Raw genomic sequence first — 6,769 nt, forward strand, 5'->3', positions numbered from 1 at the left:
AGACAGGATTTTGGAGGTGGAAATGGAGACTTGTTTTTCATTTCACTCTTTTCTAGACATATCTGAAGGCTAATAATTACATCCCCCCCCAAGCTTTCTTGAGTGTATCCCTCATTGAAAAGTGTTCTCTTCAATAACAATATCTTTAATAGTCTTTATGGGGATGGTTTCACTCAGGAGCCCAGCAAGAAATAGGCAATGCAATCAGGTCTGACCCATGAAGAGACTTTTCAAGTAGAAAAAAAAATGTCTGAGTGAATTAACAATTACTGTTTAGTGTCTACGCTGTATGACAGTAGGAAGCCATCACTAACCACTCCTGCAGGCAGGGAGACATGAAGTGCCACCTAACTCTGTGTAAGAGAGGTCACCAATACCCAGAATGCAGTGTATCCTCAAAGATGCCCAGAGAGGAAGGTCACAGTCAAAAACCTCACAAAGCCCCGGTGCTACTGGCTCACATCTGTACTTCTAGCTATTCAGGAGTCTGAGTTCTGAGGATTACATCTCACCAGGCATGGGTTCTTCTGACCCAGGGCAAGCTAAGGCATCCTCAGGAAATTCCCAGAGTAATTTCATACCAGAGATGGCATGATAGGAACTTTCTTCTTCAATCTGCACCCCTGCAGTGATGCTCATGTGACAAAGGATGAATATTTGGGCTGGTTTTCCCTCTGCCTGGATTTGTGGTGATGGAGCAGGTGTTTTTTGGGCCAGTTGTAAAGTTTCCACTAAGTAACTTCCCTGGAGACACAGGATCCTGTGAGCCTGAGGATCAGCATCTGAACCCTGTTCTGTCTAGAGTCTGCGCCCTGGCTCTGTAGGCAAGTCCTGAGAGGTGGCAGCAAGCTGTGTGCCTTGTATGGTATATGTGCACCTGCTGCTGCTCAGGCTCAGCCTAGGTTTGCCCCGTCTTTGGCCACATGCTCCTAGGGTTTTTTTCATATGTTTTTTATTGTAATTAATAGAAGGTTACATTATATTCAGTAATAGATGGTGCATTACTTCACAAACATTGATACCCTTTCTCATGTCATGTTCCCCATTTCCTTCCCCTCCTCCCCCCGCTCATCTTGATTTCCCCTCTTCCCTATCCAATTTCAAATAACCAATTAAGCATATATAAAATATATCAGATAACAAGGTGAAATAATGTAACAATATGAGATAACCAAGGGACAGCAAAAAGATGAGAGATAACATAGTACATTAAGGACCACAATCACTCATTATATGGCTTTTGTTTCTATATCCTGGAGGTCCTTACATTTAGTGTCATATTATATGGCCTTTTGTATCAAGGTTTTGCTCTATTCTGTATCTCTGCTAGGGGAGCCCGAGGTTCTACTGATTATGACAAATGAGGGAAACCATTGACCCTATGTTCCTTTGAGTCTGGCTTACTTCACTTAATATGATTTTTGCTAGGTCTTTCCATTTCCTTACAAATGGGGCAATTCATTCTTTCTGACAGCAGCATAGAATTCCATTGTGTATAAATACCACATCTTGTTGATCCACTCATCAACTGAGGGACATCTAGGTTGGTTCCATATCTTTGCTATGGTAAATAGTGCTGCAGTGAACATCGCTGTGCTAGTGGATTTAGTATGTTCTTGTTTCTGGAAGATTGGGTAAATGCCAAGTAGTGGAATTGCTGGGTCATAGGGGAGCTCTATGTTTAATCTTTTGAGGAACTGCCACACTGCTTTCCATAGTGGTTGGAGGAGTTTGCACTCCCACCAACAGTGTAGTAGTGATCCCTCCTGGCCATTAGATTTCTTGATCCTGGCCATTCTAACTGGAGTGAGGTGGAATCTTAGAGTTGTTCTGATTCGCATTTCTTTTATGACCAGAGATGTCGAGCATTTCTTCATGTGTCCATAGGTCATTTTTATTTCTTCTTCAGAGAAGACTCTAAGTCTTTGGCCCCTCTTTTAATGAGTTGGTAGTTTCTTTAGAGATTAGTTTTGGAGTGATTCAATTTGTTAAGCTGTTGATATATTTTAGCTATGAGGTCTTTGTCCATTGTATGGTTAGTGAAGATCTTCTCCCACTCTGTAGGCTTTCTAGTTAATTTGCTAGCTATATTCTTTACCATACAGAAGCTCTGCAGTTTAATGCAGTCCCACTTATCCACCCTTTCTGATTTGTTGTGTTTCTTAGTCCTTATTAAGAAAATTTCGACCTGTGCCAAGGAGACCTAGAGTATCTCCTATTCCTTCTTGTAAGGTTTTCAGTGTATCAGCTTTTACCTCTAGGTCTTTGATCCATTTAGAGTTAATCCTCATGCAGGGTGACAAAGAAAGACCAACTTTAGTTTTCTGCAGGTTCTTATCCAGTTCTGCCAGCACCATTTGTTGAAGAGGCTGTCTTTCTTCCATTCTATTTTTTTTTGCTCCCTTTTCAAAGAATAGGTGGCCATAGGTCTGTGGTTTAATATCTGGGTCCTCAGTTCTATTCCATTGGTCTTCAGGCCTGTTTTTGTGCCAGTACCAAGCTGTTTTGGTCACTATAGCTCCGTAAAAGAATCTTAAAAAAAAAGTTTGGTATTGAAATTCCTCCTGTGCTGTTCTTTCTGCTAAGAATTATTTTTGCTATATGGGGTCTTTTATGATTCCATATGGAATTTTGGATTGCGTCTTCTATTTAAAGAATGACACTGGGATATCGATAGGTATTGCGTTGAATTTGTAGATAGCCCTTGGCAAGACTGCCATTTTCACGATGTTGAGTCTCCCAATCCAGAAGATAGGCAGAAGATGGTGGCAGTTCTGTGTGAGTCTTTCTGAGCTCTCGCCAAGATACCAGTTCTGGAGTCGTAGGAGAAATTTCATATCCAAGGATCCATCATAAGTAAGCTGTAACACCACAGAGATCTCAATCAGAGAGGAAAAAGGCAGAAAAACCGGTGCAAGAAGACAGCGTGGAGCGGCACCAGTTGCTTGGAGTGGCTGAGGAGACAAAGGCTCTCTTAGGAACCTGAGCAGACAGCGCTTCTTGGCACAGACCTGCCGGCTGCAGACAGAGCAAGACAGAGCCTGCGCGAGCCCAGAGCTGTTACACGGCCGTGCATGGACCTGCCAGCTTCAAGGAACTGGAGAACCAGCAATTAGTGAGTACCTCCAAGGAGAAGTTTCCACTTCTGCTTGCGGAAAGGCATTGGGAAGGGATTCCCTCCCCCACCAGCTGAGAGCAGCGCCATCTTGACTGCTGGCAAAGATCTGGCCAAACGAAGTAGAGCCTGAGAGGTGGTGCTGGCAGCGCCATCATTCAAAAGGGCAAAGGATTTCCCAGAGGCAGCTTAGCCAGACGTCCACCCCCAGTGCTTGCTGAAGTCTGTCCCCTGTGCCGGGCCACAGTCCTGGTAAACAAAGCTGCTCGTGACTCTACTGATTTTTTTTTTCCTGCCCAATCAATCAATCTGATCCAAAAAAATGCAAAGCCAAATTACAAGAGAAAAAGACTTTTTGAAATGTTTGGATCCTGAATTTAGTGGAGACACAAGTTTCCTATCCTGTCCCCCCCAAAAGAAAAACCAAACTGAAGAATACCCCTTTTTTTCTCTTTCTTTTTTTTTTTGCTTTTTTTTCTTTTTCTACCCTTTTCATTTGCATTTTAACATGTTCTTTTTTTTTTGCCATTTTACCTACACCCTTTTTTTTAATGTTATGATTCTGTCCTTTTTTTTTTTCTTTTTCTTTTCCTGCATTCCTTCTGTCATTGTGGTCATTCCTAGAAACATGGTGACAGCACTGAGTACAGACTGGATACAAATGATATTTATATTGATACAGTCACCTGCTTTTTAATCTGTTGGTTCTTAACCCTAGTGTTTCTTGTCTAAGAACTCACAATTATGTGTGATCTCCCCCCACCTTTTTTTCTTTTTCTTTTTTTTTGTTTTGTTTTGTTTATTTTTACTTTAAACATTTTTTAGCATTGAACTCTCCTATATATACCTTCCTCTTTTCTCTATATCTTCTTCTTATTACTCTTCTTATTTTCAGAAGTTTTATCTTATTTTTTCTAAACTTTGTACTAAATTATTTTATCTACCACCTTAGGTCAGTTATCCCTACTCTATCCCTTTTCTTCATTACTATATTAATCTTACACTCCTACATTACTCTTTTTCTTATCTCCCCTCTTGTCTTTCATACTATTTTTCTGTAGCTGGTCCTCTGTTCATCCTTAAACTCTTATAATGCATGGATCTACAGTTGATGGCTGTTTAGCAATACTGTATATCTAGGTGTTCAATTATACTCTAGGTCCAGAGAGACTTAAATATAATAGAGATTGGATTGAGGGGTTTATTGTTTTGGTCATAAAATGGTGATCAGTGGTGGTATTAGATTTGTCTGTAAGTGAACAAAAAGAGAGAGAGTGATAATACCAATCTAAAATTGTGAACATCTATTGTCTGGCCAGCTAAAGAGGTCTAGGTTGGCTATATCTTAAAAATGGTAATCTTGTTTAGTATTAATCTTGCTCCTATTTTCAAATGGGCAGAACAAAAAAATCAAGAAAAATGTCAAATCAAGGAATAGTATCTCCCACCCAATATTTTTTAACAGTACAATTGTTGTTTTTATTTGAGAAATATTATCACATATGCACAGTAATACACCATTCTATCTGAAGGGCTGACAAAGGTCTTGTGATGAACTCTGCCTTTGGTGATTGATACTGGCTGGTCATATGTCACAATTAAGAATTGGAATGCACCATCAAAATTCAAGATTAGGATTAAGAAGGAGGGAAAAAAAGCGCCATGGAATAAAAGTTGGTATTTGTCAATATGGCAGTATTGCTAAAAAGAATTCACCAATTTAGAAGCAAAATGTTCTGTAAGACATTTCCAGACTCCTGAATGAGCCATCATTTTATATTCTTTCTAGCATTACACCAAAGAAAAACTGTATGGCTTTTTGAGATAAATAATTTAAATCTAGTTTGTATATTTAAGCCCATTGTATTCTCCCACTCAGATTTAAAGGGAAAAAAATTCACATTTGACAAGATTTTTCAATCTAATAAACTTTACATTTGTACTAGTCCTTAGTAGTCAGTCTTCATCTCCACAACTTTATTTCATCAACAATCATCTCACATACACCTTCTGACAAGACTGCTTGAAACATTACGACAGGAAACTATTGTGTTTGAGATGATACACCAGTGTTCTCTGAGCTACAAAGGGTAAAAGGAAATCCTCTCATTGCAAACTGACAAAGATAAAAGGTAAAACATTTTCACCACAGCATGAACCATGTACTCGAGAAATAGCTCTGGGCTTAATACAAATGACATAATCCCTAGTCATCTACATCTACTTTTATAACTTCATACAGATAATGAATTAGGCTAAAATGTACTATATTTCATAGACTTCAGGACCAGTATCCTTAGTATATCACAAAATACATTTTGATATCCCAAAGAAGCAAGACTTGCAAGAGGCGTTTTAAACATAACTAACCTACAGCTACAAAGTTCTACTCTTGACAGCATTTACCTTTTTAAGGAGTCTCCCAGTCTCCAAAGGATAAAAGCAGAGCGTAGAATCAGTATAACATATACACAGAAGTCTGTATTGTAAAGGCTATAACGATTTGCAGCACAGTGAGAAAATGCCTTCTGCTCCTTGACACTGTATACAAATTAGTGAATTACGTTGCATATCTCTTGGTCCACTTTCTGGCTATCCTGCCATGTTCTGCTCTGTTGGTCAAATACTGAGTGGCTATACTTCCAATCAGAGGATCCGCAGGGTTGCAATCTGTCAAAAGAGAACAAATAGACAGCAAAACCTTTGAAATAGTCAAAGCACGACTCCATTTGTCTTTAAGGATGTCCAGGCAGATGACTCCCTGACTGTTGATGTTGCAGAGGTGCATTCTGGTGCGGAAAGTAACCTTTGGTGGCTTAAATGGATAGTCTGTTGAAAATGTGATATCCAGAAAAAACACACCATCTTCATACACAGAGCCTGGCGGACCAAGTATAGTTGCTCTCCATTCATAAAGGTTATCTCCTTTAGGCCAAGCACTGCAGTTAGGAGGAAGATCGAGGGTTATTTTGGCTAGCTCCTTCTGAATTCTTTTAGCACTAGTGGATAACTTACCAGTGGTTTTGCTGGAGAGTTTGGCGTTTTTCTTCTGCTGGGTGGCAGAAGGTTTTCTTTCTTCCTCTTCTTCAGGCTCTGGAGTGGTTGGGTCTCGCTGGTCTGCATCTGACCTGCCACTGCTGGTACAGGGGCTCTCAACATAGGACCTTTCCCTATCACTGGACATTTTGATGAAGTGATCTCTTGGAAAACTTCCTTTCTTAGAGTCCTAGAGCCTAAAGAGTTCTGGAGAGACATGACAAAGGGCAACCCAGAGCTTTGAGCTTAAATCTACACACACACACACACACACACACACACACACACACACACACACACACACACACACACACAGAATCTCCTAGAAGCACTACATCTCAACAGGTGACTCCAGGAATCCTGCAGCATGGCAAACGAAGGATCTGAATCCAGACCGGTGAGTACCACCCTCACCCATGTCACTAGCCCTTCTCCCTGCATCCTCCACACCTTTGTCCTCCCATCCTCCCCCCGGCTTCCTCCTCCTCCTCCTCATATTTCCTGCCTAGTCTGGAGGCCCATACAGGAGCCACACATAATCTGACCACCTGGAGTGTTTTCCAGTCTCCCAAGGCTCCGCTTTACTATGGCTTTTCCTATAGCTCTGCTTCCCTCCTC

General features: G+C 40.7%; 1 pseudogene; it reads right to left on the bottom strand.

Moving 5' to 3' along the window:
- Nucleotides 1-5,675: 5,675 nt before the first annotated feature.
- Nucleotides 5,676-6,299, bottom strand: LOC150050774 (ubiquitin-conjugating enzyme E2 E3 pseudogene; annotated as a pseudogene).
- Between the last annotated feature and the right edge of the window lie 470 nt (nt 6,300-6,769).

Source organism: Megascapheus bottae, chromosome 17 (genome assembly GCF_031878675.1).
Source record: "Megascapheus bottae isolate mThoBot1 chromosome 17, mThoBot2.hap1, whole genome shotgun sequence".
In the NCBI taxonomy this organism is placed as follows: domain Eukaryota; kingdom Metazoa; phylum Chordata; class Mammalia; order Rodentia; family Geomyidae; genus Megascapheus; species Megascapheus bottae.